Genomic DNA, 21,471 nt, shown 5'->3' on the forward strand with positions numbered 1-21,471 from the left:
CTATTTTGATGGTCCCTACTGCACATTTTGTTGACTAAAAGTTGCATTGTAACTACGTGCCATTTAATTCTCATTTCAGAATTAGTAGACTGCTTAGGCCCAATCCCAATTCTATTTTTTGTAAACAGAATGAAACAGAGTGTGACAGGGAAGGGCTTTAAATTTTACCCCTAAGAAATGGGACAGCACTACAGCACCTGCACACGTAATCATATGTCATTGCAATCTCCTGCTTCATGAGATCGACGGTGGTGACCGCTGTACTTATTTCAGTTGCATTATTCTTCAGGAAATTACTGAAGGCAACAGTATCATAATATCATAATGTGACAATAAGATTGTGCATTTACAACGTGGCCATATTCATCTATGTAAACACACAAAAACAACATAAACATTATACCAGACACTGAAGAAAGGTAATTCTCGGTCACCAGACTATTCTGACAGGGTATTTGAGCATCATCGAGTGACAGATGTGAAAGTATGTTGTGGGACTACTGTACAGGAGATATTATTAGGGATTATAGACAGCGAAATTTAGCTTTTTTTTGTTAGTGTTTTTTAAAGCATTAAGGTAAAACATGAACGCCGTAATATATATATTAAAACATGTGCTTGTTTGTTGTAAAAAATCCTAATAATAACAAAAATATTCGTGTATCTTCTGACTTTCCTGCTGCAATTGTAGCTGGTGTATTCTGGGAATTTTTTGTACCCCTTGGTTTCAAGTGTGGTCCTGAAAAACCTCAGTTTCAAGGGCTATCTAGCCCTTCCCCTTAGCCATATCCCTTCAAGCTAAAGAGAATTGGGACACCCCTACTCCTCCACCTGAACACACAAAACAAGGGGTAGGGGTAAGGGGAAGGGCTAAGGCCCAATCCCAATTCTCCCTGTTAACCCTTCCCCTTACCCAATTGTCCCAATTCTCTTTAGCTTGAAGGCGTAGGGCTAAGGGTAAGGGGTAAATAGCCCTTCAAACGAAGATTTTCAGGACCACACTCGAAACCAAGGGGTAAGAAAATTTCCCAGAATACACCAGCCACAACAGCAGGATCGCAGCACCCGGAAGTCAGGAGATCCACAAATTAGTATTTTTTGTCATTATTACAAATTTTTACAACAAACAAGCACATTTTTTAATATATTCACAACCGCATTCATGTTTTACCGTCATGCTTTAAAAAAAAACAACAAAAAAAAAAACGCTAAAATAAAAAAACGCTAAAATAAAATATCGCTAGATTTTGCGATATATAATCCATAATCACAACTCCTGTACAGCAGTCCCACAACATTCTGACACTCGAACACCCTGTCAGTAATGTCTAGTGGCTGGGAATGATCTTTTTACAGTGTCTGCTATAATGTTAATATTGTTTTTGGTGTGTTTACATAGATGAACAATGCCACTGTGTAAATGCACAGTACAGTTACGATCTTATCATCATATTAGATCGTTTTGACAAAATAATATATGCCTTTAGTGATTTCCTGAAGATAAATACCAAAAAATTGCTCAACTGGAATAACTACAGCAGTCGCCATCGTCTGATCTCATATGAAGCAAGAGATCGTGATGACATATGATGACGTGTGCAGGTGCTGTAGTGCTGTCCCAGTTCTTAGGGGTAGATTTTAAAGCCCAATTTTAAAGGGATAGGGGTACAAAAATAGAATTGGGATTAGGCCAAGGAGTAGAACTGGGATTGGGTCTTAATGTCTGCTGATACTGCACCAACAACAGACATTTAACTGACTTTGCAAGAAACTTTGCAGGTACATATCAACTTTCCCTTACCCCAACCTAACAGCCTACTTATAATCTATTGAGAATTAGTTGGCATGTAGATGCAATTTAAATTAAATTCAACACAATGTGTTAAAGAGACCATCAGAATAAAGTAATACCCTCTTTTGCAAGAAGTGCAACATGATTTTTAATAACCACAAAAAATCAGGAACTTGGTTTTAGCATCTCATCCTAAACATTGTGCTTCTTAAGGTGATTATACCTGGGGCAACTTTAAGAGCAATGTTGCAGAGCGATGTTGCTTGCCTACTTTCCCATAGAGAATGGGCAACAGAACTGGATCTGTTAGATCACCAATTCTTTGAGATCCTCCAATCAGACTGCTTGCAACATATCACATGACCGTCTTGGAGCTGTCATAAAAATTCAAACAAGATGGTGGTTGCTCAGAGACAGTGGAGCGAGGAAAAGGAGCATGAACTCATAGCTTATTATTCTGGTATGTTGTCTTGTGTCAACACAAAACAGGGTTTTTATGTAACGTAAGCCTTACAATGGTAAGGTGGTGTAAGCCATTTAGCTTCCTCGTATACTTTTGTGTAGCAATTTTGGTGTGTTTGTTTTGTGCTTCCTTGTTGTGCGTTCATTATATTAGTTTTATTAATAAGCAGTGCTGGGAGTGTGGGTGGTTAGGAGGCAGGGTATTAAAAGAATGTTTACAATGTCCTAATGTCCATTGCGCTAAATAGTTGCCCTGTGTCTCATCACGTACTGGGGCATTACGACCCACACAGAACACAGGGTAAGCACCCACTGCTTGCCTCACTGACACCTACCAACAGCAACCTACTATAATTTTCAAAGGGCCATCCATATGCTGACCAGGCTCAACCCTGCTTAGTGGGCAAATAAACCTATGGCAAATTAGAAGCCACTGGTATTGATTTTAAGAGTGTATGGGTTTCCCAGTGATGGGTTGCAGCTGGAAGGACATCCATTGCGTAAAAATATGCTGGATAAGTTGGCGGTTCATTCGCTGTGGCGACCCCTGATTGATAAATAAGCCGAAAAGAAAATATATGAATGAATGGTATTGATTTTGTTTTGCCTATATATTTTGGACTGTGTCGATAGCCATTATACCTTGCATGTAATGAGACATTTTCAAGTTACATAGAACTAATCCTCACCAATCCAACAGAATTCTGAAACTATTTGTGGTTAAAATCCTCATAAAGAGTGTATTTTCCAAAAATAGAAATGATGTACTGTATAGGAGGACCAAATGTGTCTCTCTATCTGACTACACCCAGACTCACACAGCTTCCACAGCAACAGCTCTCTGTCCTGTCAGACTCAGTTGCAGTTATGCAGGAGTGAAGAGCAGACTCTCAGCAGGGTGAGACCTCACTGAAACACAGCAGCAGAGAGCAGAGAGCTGGAGGCATCAACTCACAAAGGTTAAACAATGGCTGCAAAGAATATGTTCTGAGATTGCATATCCGTACAGTGACACGCACCCGTTTCTCGTAAAGATAATGGCTGGTTCTTTTAAACCAAATACCTCATCAGCACAGCAGCAAATAAAGTAGACTTGGAAACTTGAAAATGAATGATAAACATCTGTAAATTTATTAAAGATTGTTATTGTTATTATTAATTATGTATTATTGTGAGTATATATATATATATATATATATATATATTAACGGATCATCTAATAAAGTGTACATACTCACTGGCCACTTTATTAGGTGATTGTTAATGCAAATTTCTAATCAGCCAATCACATGGCAACAACTCAATGTATTTAGGCATGTAGACATGGTCAACACGATCAGCTGCAGTTCAAGCCGAGCATCAGAATGATGAAGAAAGGTGATTTAAGTGACTTTGAAAGTGGCATGGTTTTTGGTGCCAGACAGGCTGGTCTGAGTATTTCAGAAACTGCTGATCTACTAGGACTTTCATGCACAAACATCTCTAGGGTTTACAGAGAATGGTCTGAAAAAGAGAAAATATCCAGTGAATGACAGTTCTGTGGGCGCAAATGCCTTGTTGATGAAAAAGGTCAGAAGAGAATGGCCAGACTAGTTTGAGCTGACAGAAAGGCAACAGTAATTCAAATATTCACTCGTTACAACCGAGGTATGCAGAAGAGCATCTAAACGCACAACATGTTGAACCTTGAGGTCTGATGAGTCTCGATTTCTGTGATATTCAGATGGTAGGGTCAGAATTTGGCGTCAACAACATGAAAGCATGGATCCATCCTGCCTTGTATCAACGGTTCAGGCTGGTGATGGGGGTGTAATGGTGTGGGGGATATCTCAGACTGGTTTCTTGAACATGACAATGAGTTTACTGTACTCAAAATGGCCTCCACAGTCACCAATAGAGCACCTTTGGGATGTGGTGGAACGGGAGATTCGAATCATGTATGTGCAGCAACTGTGTGATGCTATTACGTCAATATGGACCAAAATCTCTAAGGAATATTTCCAGGACCTTGTTAAATCTATGCCACGACGGATTAAGGCAGTTTTGAAGGCAAAAGTGGGTCCAACCCAATACTAGTAAGGTGTACCTAATAAAATGGCCGGTGAGTGTCTTCAGCACATTTTCAAGCATAATAGTTTTACTAATTAATTTCTAATGAAGTGCAATTTAAAGGCTTAAATATAGGTTAATTTGGTTAAACAGCCAGCTTAGGGTAATTAGACAAGTCGTTGGATAACAGTGGTTTGCTCCGTAGACAATACTAAAAAAATTGCTTAAGATGATTTATAATATTGACCTTAAAATGGCTTTAAAAAAATTTAAAACTGTGTTTATTCTAGCCGAAATAAAACAAATAAGGCTTTCTCCAGAACAAAAAATATTACAGGAAATACTGTGTAAATTCCTTGTTCTGTTAAAAATCGTTTAGGAAATATTTGAAAAAGGAAAAATCTAAATACCGGAGGGCGAATAATTTTGACTTCATCTGTATTTCATCATCATCATCCATTCATTTTCCAAATTGCTTTTCTCATGTAGGCATGTTGAGAAAAGTCAACCAAGAATATAGACATGAAATAAAAATCTGTTGTTATCGCGATCAGCAGAATTAAGTTACACAGACTAATCAAAGAGAACAAAGACGATGGCAGAGCGCAGCCCATGTCACGGCTGTTGTAACTTCACTGTCATGCTTACACATACATCTGCATTGTATCCAGACGACCGGTATCCATAGAGACGAGCCTCACGGATCAGGGTGACATTCCAAAGTAATATCTAATCTTCCGCAACCTGATCTCATTGTCATTCATCTAAAGCTGTGCCCTTTTGCTGCTATTTATTCTATTGTGGATTTTGACTTATTTGAACATGCAAATGAGGTCTAATGTAGACCTGGGGCATCTGCTGTGCTCAAACACACACACACACTCACACACACGCATGCCGGTTATCAGGATGAGCACCCACACCTCGCGCTAGTCACCACTAGTCACCGCTAGTCACATAAGCCTCTTGGGCCGCATGGAGGCGAGCGAAGCCTAGAGGCCTGCTGTGCGTAAAATCACCCCCTAACACCATTAGAAACATCCAGGCAATCACCCTGTGTGAGACAGACAACGGCGCTTTCTGTCCGGGCTCTTTTTGAAGCCATTCAGACGATTTTGTGAAGAGGCTCATTTAGGAGACTGGCCATTTCCATTGACTGTTTCCTGTCTCAAAGAAGCTTGATTACTGGAGGGCGAGACAGGCTGTACAATTCACATCAATGCCACTGGTATAGCAAAACATGATTTAGGAGAGGCGATTAAAGGGAAAGCAGAGATGTATTTGAGCTTCGTTTGGACTCATTTCCATAAGCAGCTGCATGCTGAGCATTGGAGCTTATCTTAAGTTTAAGTTTGGGTGATGTACCAACATTTTACTCAATTAGAAGTACTCGGTTAAAAATCAATCAATTCTTTTGTCTGTTTATTTGTAATATTAGGTAACACTTTATTTTGATGGTCCATTTGAGAATTAGACATTTAACTGACTATAACTGACTTCAACAGACATTTAACTGACTATAAGAAACTTTGCAAGTACATGTCATCTTACTGTACATTAACCCCAACCTAACAGTTTACTTAGGGCATACTCAAACTATGCTATCCGAACCATGCCCAGGCCCGTTTCCCGGATCGTTTGAGAAGTGTGAGTGCTCTGAATTGGGCTCAGGCTCAGGTTGGTAGAGGTGTTCCAGAGCGAGGTTCACGTGTGTATTTGTAGTATGAGTGCAAAGCGCACATGAGCCCGAAACTAAAGATGAGACGTGACTTTTAAGGGACTGTTTCATATGTGTTTATTAATCATTCTTACTTTTCAAAGAACGCAAACTGTCAAAGATTATTAAAGACGCAAACCCCTCACTGCAAGACAGCTGCAATTTTAGCAAACCTCCTAATTCCTGCAGCACGAGGACTTTATGATTGTTTATGAGCGTCAAAAGTGGCTGATTTGTTCGCCGAAGTATTTGACGGCGTATCACTGCATCCCAAATGAGTAAAACAATATAAAGAAATTTCCACTGTGCTGAGCGAGAGCGCTTCTTACCGAACAGCGCATCATCGATGATGTAAGCAAGCTCTGGCGCGAATGCAATGTGAGTGCAGGCCGTTGGGGGAGACGGGAGAGGGGACAAGCGTGCTTCGGCCCGGTTCAAGGCAACTGTACATAGTGTGAGTACGCCCTTATAATCTAATGAGAATTAGTTGCAATGTAACTTAAATTCAACAAACGGACCATCAAAATTGCGTGTGACCTAATATTAATCTTTGTAACAGTTTTGACTTTACTTTAGGAATATTTCTTAATAAGAGATAAAAGCAAAAGTCCATAGTGTTCATCTATTTCAGAAACGCACAAACTAGGGCCCATGGTTGGCCCATGTTAACCTTTGATTTTGGCCCACCTTTCCATCTGTAAAGAGAGAGCGAATGATGGGCATGGGTTGGTCAGAACGCCTAATTTAACATAAGCTTTTGTTTGTTTGTTTTATTGTTAAGCTAAAAAAAAACTCAAATTAAATGTTGATTTAAAATGAACATATTGTTGCTCGACAGATTCAGAAGACATCGGTGAGGAAATCAAGGCAGAGGGCAGGAGTGTTTTCAGCCTTAAACTCTATTGTGTTATTAATAGAATTGTTTATGCTTTCATGTAAAAGGCTAAGGCCATTATAAAATGTAATGATTATAATAACAATAATACATTAGTTAATACAATTAAAGTAATGTTTTTTTTATTTCTTTTTTAAATATTTTGATATAAATTAGGAAAATTACCTATGACAATTTTTTACCGTCGGCCCACAACCCAATCACATTTGATGTTTGGCCCCTCATTAAAAAAAAGTTTGGGCACTCCTGATCTATTTTAACTTTAGCTTGTAGTTGCTGTATTTGTTTAGAAAAGAAAGCCATACAAATAATTATGACCCTGAACCACAAGTGAGATTTATTTATTATCTGAAAGCCGAATTAATAAGCTGCTTTCATCAATTTCATTTAATACGTCAAAACATTGATGTATTGTTTGTTGGTATTTATCAACCTGAATTTTTAAGGAAATGTAACTATTTTATGTATTGTCAGGAAAGTGGCTAATTCGAACAAATTCATATGATAAGAAAAGTTTAACAGAATGTGTTACCCATAACCCTCATTAGAGGATGAGTAAGTTCTACTGAAATGTAAGAATGAGATCATAAAAAATGAATTTTTCATTAGAATTGACATGTGATCGCGTTGAATATGTATGGCTAGGATACACCTATTTGAAAATCTGTAAGCTGAGGGTGCAAAAAAAAAAGAGAAAATCATGCTTAAAGTTGTCCAAATTAATTTGATTAACTTTGATTATTTAGATTTTTTTTTAACTTAATGTTTTACTAATTTTACATAAATCATAATATCTATTTTGTCTATTGTCAAAATATATATCAGGATTTTATATATTTATATTTTCTGAATTATTTATACTGCTGTGCAGGCAAACGTATTTAAATTCATGTTATTTGGGCTTTAATGCAGAATATATATATATATATATATATATATATATATATATATATATATATATATATATATATATATATGCTGACAATATGTTATCTTGATAATATCTATATTTTATATTAAATAACAGCCGTTACATTACAGAAATTTAGTTACATTTAAATTTCTGTAAATTTCTGTAAATTAACAGCAGTTAAATTCTGTAATTTATCAATTATTAAAAAAAAAAAATTCCGGCACCCCAGCTGCTGAAAAATTATGGATTTTTTTTACAGTGTAGTCAATACACACTGGGTCTAAAATGACCCGAAAAAGTGCAAAAAATCTCTTTATTAAATAAGAATAAAATATTTTGGGTGTAAACTTTACATGGAGGTCCCATTTTTCTCCCTTACAATTAAACCATGCATAGTTTACATAATATTAATACATTTGCTCAAGCTAAAAATGGACCTGAATGCATGTTTACACTTTTAAACAAATTATACTCTAGTAGTAGTAGTAATAGTCGTAAACTTTATTGTCCTTGACGGGAAATTTGTTATGGAAGTTTCACGATATTGCTGCAGACATTCCATAAAACAAACAATAAAAACAATACAAAATACAATAATTATAATGCTCATTAAGATAAATCGTGTTAAATAAACCCACTGAAATGGTTACAAAGGATTTCTTATATCAGTTCAACCTACACTTAGGGACTTTATATCTCCAACCAGAGGGAAGTAGTTTATAATATGGAAACAAAAAATGAGTTGGATCATTCAGAATCCTTTCCTCTTGATTAAGGACACAGTTCTCATATAAAACCTGAAGATTAAAATATTCATCGTGCTCAACAATTTTCCATCCTGTCTTTAAGAGATGCATCAACTTAGTTTTACATTGTACAGAAGGTTGCCAAACCACACTGTGATACCATACCTGACAATGCTTTCAAGAACAGCTTTATAAAACAACATCATAAGCTTGTTGTTACTCTACTTTTCTGAAGCACAGTATAAATGTAAATATATAAACAATCAATGGGTCCTAAATATCCAAAAATTGCATTTTCTTTAAACAATTATATCTAAATAAAGATTTTTGGGGAAAACTTTACTTTAAGGTTCCTATTTTACTTCCGTACAAAACTGTGCATTGTTTTTAATGCATTTCTTCCTGGTTAAAGGGACCTGAATATGTACTTTAAACAATATAGGCCTCTTCTTTTCTGAAGTTTGAAAGTTTATTCTCACATTCTTTATTTATACAATCCAAACTCAATAAAGCAATGAAATATTACATATCAAAACAACCACGTTCTACTTGAAAAAGGTTTTTCCTGTGATGGCAATGCTGGAAGATCTGCAGTCATTACTCTCCAGTCTTCATTGCTACACGAAGCTTGACATGCGCTTGAGTAAAAGCATTCAGCTCAACAGCCCTCAAGTAAAGTACAAATTCCTTAAAATAATATGCCCTTGGTTTAAGGAGGATTCCTGTGGACAGGTGAAAGGGGACAGCACAAAGGCCTTGGATCGTGCTTTTTTCCTGCAGCTGCACGTTCAGTTCAGCTCAGCCCCAAAGGACATATCAGTGCCTCCGCAGTAAACACTCCTACTATTTGTCCAGGGCCTCTCATGAGACCAGCTCCATCCTGCACCCTTAAATAGCTTTAGGCCACAACAAAGAGTACAAACTGGGGGAGGAAGAAGGTGAAAGAGGGAGCGAGAGAGCGAGAGGGCAAGACACATAGGAGGGAAAAGGGTGAGGATGTGTGAAGAGGGGCTAAGAGCTTCTGTCACTTCGAGTGTGAACACAGAAGAAGCGTCCGCCGCCGAGGACGGACGCGCTCATAAATTCAGCCAGAGTGAGGGAATACACAGACAAAGAGGAGGCATAAAAAGGAGGTGATCCTGGCACACTTGTGGGAGGAAGCCGCCATGCTAAAGCACTGTAGCGCTTATGCCAAGCCCAATACGCAAACACCTAATTGACACCAATGTCTCAATCATCACACTGTCAGCACAACAAATGCTCAGTCTGACCTGACCCTGACAGACATCTTATCAGCCCAATCAAACAGACCAAATGAGTCTGAAAACCTCTCACCACAGGCAACAAAGAGCCTTGGCTTTATACGTTTTGCATGCCAAACTACATGCTGTCTTCTCTATTGTTTGGGGAGAAGGCTTTGTGAAGAGACCAGCATGCCTTCAAGACATTAGCTGAGCCACACTCTGAGAGACAAAAGGCTTAGGTAATTCTCCTTTTTTTCTCTCCTCCCTCTCTCTCTCTCACATGGGTGACTTGGGCTCTTCTTTGCTGCTCAAGTCTGACTGCGTTTAATGAACGCCGCAAAGAGCGATGACAAGAAGGGCCTGGGGGAGGGGAGATAAAAATCAGGCCCTACAGGTGGAGCTGGGTTTCTCTATCAACACTGCCATTGTTTCGCTCTTCAACCGCCTCACTGCTAAGAGCCGCAACCTGCCCCGATCCTGCTGACATCATCGTGGGTATGGAGAAAGGAAGGACGTTCAAGGCTTCTGAATCTCATGCACATATGCTCATGCTTGTTTGGGTTGGTTGTGCTGGAAATGATCGACCGAGAGTCGTCGGTGACGCAGGCGCAAACATTAACCCTAGAGGCTTCTCTGCATTCTTAGACACTGTGTCAGGCTGAGCAACACCCCACTTGACTTCGCCAACTCCAGGAGAGCAGAAGAAGTGGTGTCAAATGATCATGTTAATCATGGTTACATTTACTGAAGTTGCCCAGAATTTGACATGAACATTTCTGCAATCATTGTACGAAGGAAATGTAGGCCTGCTTATGTTTGAACAACATATATACATACACACACCCATACACTTGATGGCCACTTTAATAGGTACATCTGACTAGTACCGGGCTGAACCCACTTTTGCCTTCAGAACTGCTTAATCCTTAGTGGCATAGATTCAACAAGGTACTGGAAATATTCCTCAGAGATTTTGGTGCACATTGACATGATAGCATCACACAGTTGCTGCAGATTTGTCAGCTGCACCTCTATGATGTGAATCTCCCATTCCACCTCATCCCAAAAGTGCTCTATTGGATGGAGTTCTGGTGGCTGTGGAGGCCATTTGAGTACAATGAAGTCAAGCATCCATACTTTCATGTTGTTGACACCAAATTCTGACCCTACCATCTGAATGTCACAGCAGAAATTGAGACTCCTCAGACCAGGCAACGTTTATCCAATCTTCAATAGTCAAATTTTTGGTGAGCCTGTCTGAATTGTAGCCTCAGTTTCCTGTTCTTAGCAGACAGGATAGGCACCCAGTGTGGTCTTCTGCTGCTGTAGCCCATCCGTCTCAAGGTTGGATGTGTTGTGCATTCAGAAATACTCATCTGCATACCTCGGTTGTACCTAGTGGTTATTTGAGTTACTGTGGCCTTTCTATCAGCTCAAACCAGTCTGGCCATTCTCCTCTGACCTCTGGCATCCACAAGGCATTTGTGTCCACAGAACTGCCGCTCACTGGATATTTTCTATTTTTCAGGCCATCCTCTGTAAACCCTTCATATAGTTGTGCGTGAAAACCCTAGTTGATCAGTCAGTAATCATGTCACTTTCGAAGTCACTTATATCACCTTTCTTCCACATCCTGATGCTCGGTTTGACCTGCAGTAGACCCTCTTGACCATGTCTACATGCCTAAATCCATCGAGTTGCTGCCATGTGATTGGCTGATTCGAAATTTGTGTTAACAAGCAGTTGGACAGGTGTACTGAGTAAAGTGGCCAGTGAGTATGTATATATATATATATATATATATATATATATATATATATATATATATATATATATATATATATATATATTCAGTGCCACAACAACAACAAGTCTTTTGTATATATATATATATATATATATATATATATATATATATATATATATATATATATATATATATATATATATATATATACAAAAGACTTGTTGTTGTTGTGGCACTGAATATATATATATATATATATATATATATATATATATAAATAAAACATTTCTATATAAAACAAACTAGTTAAAAAATTAATTCATTCATTTTCTTTTTGGCTTAGTCCCTTTATTAATCTAGGGTCGCCACAGCGGAATAAACCACCATCTTATCCAGCACATGTTTTTACGCAGCGGATGCCCTTCCAGCTATAACCCATCTCTGGGAAATACCCATACACACTCATTCACACACATACACTAGGACAATTTAGCCTACCCAATTTACCTGTACCACATGTCTTTGGACAGTGGGGGAAACCGGAGCACCCAGAGGAAACCCACGCGAACGCAGGGAGAACATGCAAACTCCACAAAGAAACGCCAACTGACCCAGCCGAAGCTCGAACCAGTGACTTTCTTGGTGTGAGGCAACAGAACTACCTACCTGCGTCATTGCGTTGCCTAGTTAAAAAATATCTGTACTAAAAACAAATATGCCCAGTCTGAGAAACTACAAATCATTAAAGTATTTACTCTTTTTCACTAATCGTGACTGATGTAATCGATAAAATAATACATATAATATTGCTAGATCTCAAAAAATCTTTGATCATTTCATATATATAAAAATGCGTAGAAAACAATACGTAGAAAAATATCCAGGCATGTGCAGTATTTATGATACAAGTATTTAAAATACATATTTCAAATACAAAATAGTATTTTGTAATTTGTATTTTGTAGGGTTTATTCAAATCTGTTCATATTTTGTATCAAAATACTTTAGTGTCTTGTATTTTTGTATTTTAAAATACTGTAAAATACTTTGTAAGAAGTCTACATGATGACATCATAAAAATGCGGCCTCAGATTGATACGTTCTTAGTTACAGAACAGAAAATAGATTAATATTGAAGAAGGTGGTCATTGCTTGGAGTATGGATGGAAAATTATGCAACACACATAAAGAAAATTACAGACAAATGGCATGGGTAGATTTGGGAGCAATTCCACAATCATTGAAAATAGTATACTGCACAATGCCAAGACCAGCAATATTTAAGTACAATGCATCAGCATCTTTGCTTAAGAAATGGGATGGAATAAAATCTCAGTTCTTAAGAACAGTAATATGGAGCCTACAGCACATAATCATCATCAGTCTCAGTGCTGCAGGTGGAAATGCATGTTTTAGAAGCATGGATGTTTAGAAACAAACAAAAAAAAAAACACCTAAAGATGCTGTAGTGGCGTTTACTAAGACGATAAACTGAAACTCTTCCAGTTAAAGAAGAACTGGAACACTCTTGGGAGAATGAGTAAACTTCACAAATAATAAGAGTTTTGGATGAATTGCTGATGTAGATGCCAAGAAAATAAGACAAACAACATACAAAAAGTCCTACAGTGGCGATTCCTACACAACTTCACAGGTTGTTTCAGATGCCAGTAGCTGCAAGTGCTCTGTATAGTTAATGAAGAGCAAAGATGTCTGACTAAAGAGGTCAAAGTGGCACAATGCAGTATATGAAACACAAATATTTAATAATACTCCACAGACTGGTCAAAAACCCCAAACTCTTGTTACACGGCCACAACAGGATGTGTATGAATTCTATTTTTTAGCGATATCCTGTTTTATGTTTTGCATTAAAAAATACAATTGCAAAAACGTGATATTTGGAAATGACTACAACTGGAGATTTTAGTAGTTTTCAGAAATCCTGTGTTGACATTAAGTATTGAAGATTGCAAAAAAACGGTCTAAATTTATTTTAAAAAAATAGTGTGAGCAAAAAATTTAAATAACCTCTTCATATTTCACCTATTTAAAATATAAGACTGTTAAGAGATGGTTTCAATGCCCACACAAAGGATGGAAACAGAATGAAGAGATGTAGTACTATAGTCCAACTAATTATCGGCATTAGATGGTTTTTACATTAATTTAAAGAGAACATCTTCAATACGTTCTGTATGAAATTTGTACAAAATTTATAATAAACTGAAAGAGAAACAAAGGCTTATGATCGCCTACTCATATACAGGAGTAGAGGTAAATGAGTTGGCAGAGACTTAAACTTGCTCAGAGAAACGCTGTTACTGTCATACTTTACTAAGTCAGTTTAATGATGAAGGGACTGATCCAATAGGCCTACTAATGTGAAGAAATGTGATGCTCCCTTGTAAATAAATTTTATAGTATTTTCAAAATACAGTATTTCATTTTGATACATTTGTGGCTGCTGTATTTTGTAGTTTATTTTGATACATGTAAAACTCAGGTCGTTTGTATTCCATTTTAAAATACATTTCAATGTATTTTGCCCAGCCCTGGCCATATCAATATAATACCAGCTGCAATACCAAAGTATTTTGTGTTAGTCCTTTTACTGTTTTTTTTTTTTTGTTTTGCTTTTGCTGATAATGATATGGCAGTTCCTATTTTTTCACTTTTTAAAACTGTTTTACAGTAATTTTGCAAATAATTGTAAAAACATTATAGTAATCTTAAATTTAAAAAGCAAATTTACATATAATGCTATGTTAAACTATTCACTAATTGTTACTTTACATATATGGTAAGATTAATCACAGTTAATCATATTGCCAGTTTTTCCTGTAAGAATTACTAACAGTTTTCACCAAGCGAAGAAACAGACAATTTTGAGATATTACTTGCGGATGAATTAATTTAGCTGCCACTTTATTTTAACGATACACCATTTTTTTTGGTATACCCAAACATGACGGAAGACTGACAGATGTGTTGCTGCCATTGAATTGGGCCTGAAAATAGATGGACAGGAGGCTGCTGATGGTCCAAGAGGATGCAAGACCCTTTATTGTATTGTTGTTATTCCCAGAGAGACCTCCTTTGATAGGGGTTTTTTCCACTCTCTTGTACCCCATCAATCTTTTTCCAATTACCTGTCTTGTCTCCCCCAAATCTGTCACAATTGTTGCCTTGGAAACTGGTAGCGTCCAGCACCATTATATTTTGGTCCATTGTTCGATTTTGTGTTGATGTGGCAACATTCCCCCAGACGAACAATTCTGAAGAAGAAGAAAAATCAGGTTGGAAAGCACTTGAATCAGATGTAATCAGTACTGTAACACAGCTGTGCTGTCTTTGAATGAAAATATTTGATACAAATTTCCAATAGTCTTCGTTTCGCCTCCATAATAACTGTCATGGTCAGTATGTGGGGTGCTGTGCTTTAAAAAAAATGTCTCTGCCCTCAAGGACAACATCTCCGTACTCTGGAAGCCCGGGGTACTTTGAAAAGCAGCAGAAGTGACAAGACTCCCTCTTCCAGTCCAGACTGTCATGCATATACATATACACATACACACAGAGACTTACACACTCACACAGAGGACTCGCAGAATGTCATTAGACGCCTGGTATCCTGTGTGGTGAGCTGTCAGCTTGTCATCTTTCAGTCGGTGCACTCGACTGGACAGCGCCGAGCATGCTGGGATGTGACAGCCAGTAAAATGGAGTCCTGTCATTACTTTTCCCCACACCTGCTGTTCTGGTTCCCTGAGAGGCTGGAGACAAATAAACATATAAACAAACAATCTTACCAGCGTTCCCAGTGTTTAGAGCCAAATACGGAGAATGTGCATTCGTGTTAATGAATGGACGAGATGTCAAGTTTCAGTTTGGTTCATTTGTGGATTTTTTCACTAAATTCCATCAATTCGCGGCTTGTGGCTTTAACATGACACCTTACAAAATGCATGTCAGCAGAGGAAGACAACATACAAATATCAGCAAGTTGTCAGTGGCCCTCAGGCTAGCCGTGATGTGAATGAAGACAAGAGAGAATCGCAAATAATGTTGTGGGCAATATTATATCATATGGGCTCTGACGGTGCCTGTCCTGCAAATCTAAAAGGTTTATAAAGATTACAGAGAACATTTAAAAAAACAACACATTAAAAATCAACACTAAAGGCTCGTTCACTACAAGGATGACAATAATAAAGATTCATTCATTTTCTTTTTAGCTTATAGTCCCTTTATTAATCAGGGGTCGTCACAGCGGAATGAACCGCCAACTTATCCAGCATATGTTTTAGGCAGCAGATGCCTTTCCAGCCGCAACCCAACATTGGAAAACACCCATACACTTCCATGCACACATATACAATTTAGCTTACTCAATTAACCTATACTGCATGTTTTTGGACTGTGGACTAACACACACCAACACGGGGAGAACATGCAAACTCCACACAGAAATGCCAACTGGCCCAATCGGGGCTCGAACCAGCGACATTCTTGCTGTGAGGCGATTGTGCTACCCACTGCGCCATGACACATAAAGAAATCAAAGAATAGCAATGACATCACAACAACTGTAATTAAAACCTTGGAATTACAAGGTATTATATAACATTTTTTGTCAAAATTTTATTATTCAAATAGAGGATTTCCTTAAATGGAATGTAAAAACTTTCAAGGAACACTCCACTTGTTTTGGAAATAGGTTCATTTTACATGTCCCCTACACTCTCAGAAAAAAATGGTACAATGTTGTACCAAAAAAGGTACAAACCCTTGTCACTAGGGCAGTTCCTTTTTATGCAACAGAATTGTACCTTAAGACAAAAATACTAATTTGTACCATTGCAGTTTGTACCTTTAAGAACATGATTTGGGAAACCAAAATGTACCTTTGGTTTTTAAAACCTGCAGATACAATAGTGTACCTTCATCAAAGGTACACATGTGATCCATAAAGGTACCACTACAGTGACAAGACACTTCGTCACCTTAGAATTATAAGGTTCTATCTGACATTTTTGTCAAAATTGAGTTATTGACATATTCTTATTATATGACAATTTATTTACATTATGGGATGTTTTTTTATAAGTTGTTTACATTTTAAGACTTTTTATTTGAAAAACAAATGTTACACACATATTGTTTGTTATATGGAATGCAAAAACTTTGAAGCTCAATATCTCAAAATCATTCAGAACGCAGATAGAAACTTATAACTCCCAAGGTGACAACTTAACAGTGTCAAGTGTGTTCCTTCAAGAATTATTTAAAAGCATTTTGCTTTATCCAAAATGTGTCAATTTATTTTCAGTACATATAAAACATCAAATACATTTTTAAACAATGTTTTTTAAAACGTTTATTTTTGTGTAAATTCACCTTTTCCATTTACAATAAAGAATAAAAAAATACTTTAGCATTAATCAAAAGATCTATTTTTTGATAAACATTTCACAACACTTTTCACAAAAATGTACAATATAATACATTTTTCTCCAGTTTTCTCCTTTGTGATCACTTAAAAGTTCATTTAATTTACTTAATTTTAAAATAGAAATAGAATTATGCAAAAGTATTGTAATGAGATATGCACAACGTTTGATTAGTTTTACAATATTAAAATGTCTGCATCAACACTTTGCATTTGCAGGACTTTTGCCAGCTCACGTGTGTAGTGGAAAGCCAACACAAAAGGTGCGGATATCAATAATGAAAATGTATTTATCAGAAAATGCTTACAAATGTTTATTAAAATGCCTTAAATGTTTAGTTTACAATACCTATAGTTTTATGTTTTACCAGTTCTTTTGTATTATAGAACTTAATAATTAATGTTTATGAGTTTCTTTAAACATGCTTTTAAATGATGATCCATGTTTTAATATGGAAACTATTCATAAAATCACTTTGCCTTTTCAGTGACATTTAATTTCACAGATATTGTAATAAAGGAAGATGTTGTCCAACACTTATGTACCTTTTTATGAGAACAATTGTGTGCCTTTATTTTAATTTTACCATAAAAGGTATTGAACAGTATCATAAGAGGTCTTTTCTGTACCATAAGGTACAACTTTTACAAAGGAACCTTAGGATCCTTAAGGAACATTATTTGTACCACCGTGTACCTTTTTTTCTGAGAGTGTAGAGTTAAACAATTGAGTTTTACTGTTTGAATCCATTTAACACTTTTAGATTAGCTTAGGATAAGTCATGGAATTACCACCTCGACCATTTATTTAAAGCTAACTCTCAGTATAATGATTTTATGTGGCACCTGGAAATAATTCCCAACTAGGTAATACCAAAGACTATACAATACTTAAAGTGACTTTGGTAATACGTAACAACGCTGTGTAAAATAATTGAGCCTACTCCAGCCATGGTACAAACAGCTCCTAAATTATCATGCCAGAATAAACGTAGATCTAGAAAATAGCCTCTTTTTATTTTCTGTCTGTCTTGATATACGATGTAACTACAGAGGTGTCACGCTTTAAATAGGAAAATTGCTGAAACTCTTTTGATTTTATTTTTACTGTCATATTTAAGGTGCCTGTTCGTGATATCAGGAGGCGTGGCTTTGGATGGCAGGGGAGGGACTGTGTTTCAAAGATATATGCTAATGGTTAGCATTTTGGCAGACCACCTACTGCACCTTTAAATTTATATTTATTTTTCTTGGTATGAATTGGCCTAAACAATTCACCTGAATGATGTCATGGATCTCAATTTCTGGGTTCAAATGCCAATAAAAACAACAGTTCTAATACATGCACACTCACAGAGTGCTGTAATACTATTGAAAAACACGATCGTAAATGTTTATATCCTTGTCTAATCTCAAAGGGTCAGTCTTTTATGAATCATTAAAATATTGTTGTCTGGGATGCAGACACTGTTGCACACAATGTGTTTGTAAAATATTTACTTTAATGTGTTATATATTATATATGTGTTCTATATGTGTTACCTCATCAAGATGGCGCCGCGGATGGCCGCTTCGGCGTGGGGCTCTCCAGTGTTTGCACTGTTTTTGTTAGTCTGTCCTGTTTTATGTTTGTCAAACACGATCAGTTACACCAGGGACGAGCTGCTGAACATTCGGCAGTGCACACCAACTAATCAAGAACTGGATTTTGATTTTTGTGGCGTTTTGCGGAACATTGTAGTCGGCGGAGCAGCCGCATTGTGGAAACGCTACAAGACGCGCAAGCGTGGGAAGCGAGCCGGCGCGCTCGTCAGGCTAAGACAGCGCGGCTTCAGAACGGCGCTGCCCAGCATTCACCTGGCGAATCTCCGCTCTCTTCCTAACAAAATGGACGAACTACTTCTGCTCACATGCAAAAACAAGAACTTTAACAACTCTGCTGTCCTGTGTTTCACGGAAACCTGGCTAAACGAAGCCATTCCGGACAGCGCATTAAACCTACCGGACTTTCAGCTGTACAGAGCAGATCGCGATACGGAGTCAACGGGCAAAACGCGCGGTGGTGGGACATGCTTTTACATCAACAGAAGGTGGTGTACGGATGTAACTGTGTTAAAGAAGATGTGCTGTCCTGATGTGGAAGTGCTTTTCATTAACTGTAAGCCGTTTTATTCACCAAGAGAGTTTTCCTCGTTCATTCTCGTCTGTGTTTACATTCCACCGCAAGCACACGTGAGTACTGCGCTGCAACAGCTGGCTGATCTGATCACAGAGACAGAACAACAACACCCGGACTCTGCTTTTATCATACTTGGGGACTTTAATCAGGCAAAACTCACACATGAGCTGCCTAAATTCAAACAGCACATTACATGCCCCACCAGAGGCAATAAAATTTTGGACCATTGCTACACCACAATAAAGGATGCATATCGCTCCGTCGCCAGAGCAGCTCTAGGACTCTCCGATCACTGCCTGGTTCATCTTATACCAACTTACAGGCAAAAACTTAAAACTACTAAGCCAGTATTAAGGACTGTCAAGAGATGGACCAACGACACAGAGCAGGTCTTACAAGCCTGTTTTGAATGCACTGACTGGGATGTTTTTGAAGCTGCAGCCACAGATCTGGACGAGCTCACAGAGACTGTAACATCATACATCAGTTTCTGTGAGGAGTTATGCATCCCTACCAGGACCTACTTGTCATTTAACAATGATAAACCATGGTTCACACCAAAACTCAGACAGCTTCGTCAGGCCAAAGAGGATGCTTACAGGAGTGGTGACAGGATCCTGTACAATCGGGCCAGGAACACATTGACAAAGGAGATTGGTGTGGCTAAGAAAAGCTATGCCAAAAAGCTGCAAAACCAGTTTTCAGCTAACGACCCTGCATCAGTGTGGAGAGGCTTAAAAGATTTCACTAATTACAAGACACCGTCCCCCAGTATCGACAGCAATAAACATATTGCAAACGAGCTGAATATGTTCTACTGTAGGTTTGACACCTATGACCAGACACCTCACACCCACCCGGACCATCTCCCTACACAGCCATCAACACCACATCAACACAGCCCGGACCATCGCCCTACACGGCCATCAATACCACATCAACACAGCCCGGACCATCTCCCTACACAGCCATCAACACCACATCAACACAGCCCGGACCATCGCCCTACACAGCCATCAACACCTCCAGCCATCTTCCTCTCCCCCCCTGCTCTTCAGATCAGTGAGGAAAATGTGCGTCAGATCTTCAGTAAACAGAAGAGAAGGAAAGCACCAGGGCCAGATGGTGTCTCACCAGCCTGTCTGAGAACCTGCGCTGACCAGCTGGCTCCCATTTTCTCCCATATCTTCAATAGATCACTGGAACAGCGCAAAGTTCCATCCTGCTTTAAGCGCTCCACCATCATCCCAATCCCAAAGAAGCCAAAGATCACAGGACTCAATGACTACAGACCTGTGGCCTTAACATCTGTGGCCATGAAGTCATTCGAAAGACTGGTGCTAGCATATCTGAAGGACATCACTGGACCCCTGCTGGACCCCCTGCAGTTCGCCTATAGAGCAAACCGGTCTGTGGATGATGCAGTCAACATGGGACTGCATTATACCCTACAACATCTGGACAAACCAGGGAACTACGCAAGGATTCTGTTTGTGGACTTCAGTTCTGCCTTTAACACCATCGTCCCATCACTGCTTGAGTACAAACTGGCCCAGCTCTCTGTTCCTAGCTCTGTCTGTCAATGGATCACCAGCTTTCTGACAGATAGACAGCAGCTAATCAGAATGGGCAAAATAACATCCGACAGCCGCACCATCAGCACTGGTGCCCCCCAGGGATGTGTTCTTTCTCCACTGCTCTTCTCCCTGTACACCAACGACTGCACTGCAAAAGACCCCTCCATCAAACTCATTAAGTTTGCAGACGACACTACTGTTATCGGCCTCATCCAGAACGGTGACGAGTCTGCATACAGACAGGAGGTGGAGCGGCTGGCGTTATGGTGCAGATACAACAACCTGGAGCTGAACACGCTCAAAACAGTGGAGATGATAGTGGACTTCAGGAGAAACCCCCCTGCACTCCCCCCACTCACCATCATGAACAGCACTGTGGCTGCAGTAGAGTCATTCAGGTTCCTGGGCACCACCATCTCTCAGGATCTGAAGTGGGACACTCATATAGACTCTATTGTGAAGAAAGCCCAGCAGAGACTGTACTTCCTTCGTCAGCTGAGGAAGTTCAACCTGCCACAGGAGCTGCTCGTACAGTTCTACTCAGCTGTCATCCAATCCATCCTCTGCACTTCAATCACCATCTGGTTCGGCTCAGCTGCCAAAACTGACCTCCGTAGACTACAGCGAATAGTCCGGACTGCTGAACGAATCACTGGCACTACCCTTCCTACACTTCAAGAACTGTACTCTTCCAGAGT

Source organism: Danio aesculapii, chromosome 2, assembly GCF_903798145.1.
Source record: "Danio aesculapii chromosome 2, fDanAes4.1, whole genome shotgun sequence".
NCBI lineage: Eukaryota > Metazoa > Chordata > Actinopteri > Cypriniformes > Danionidae > Danio > Danio aesculapii.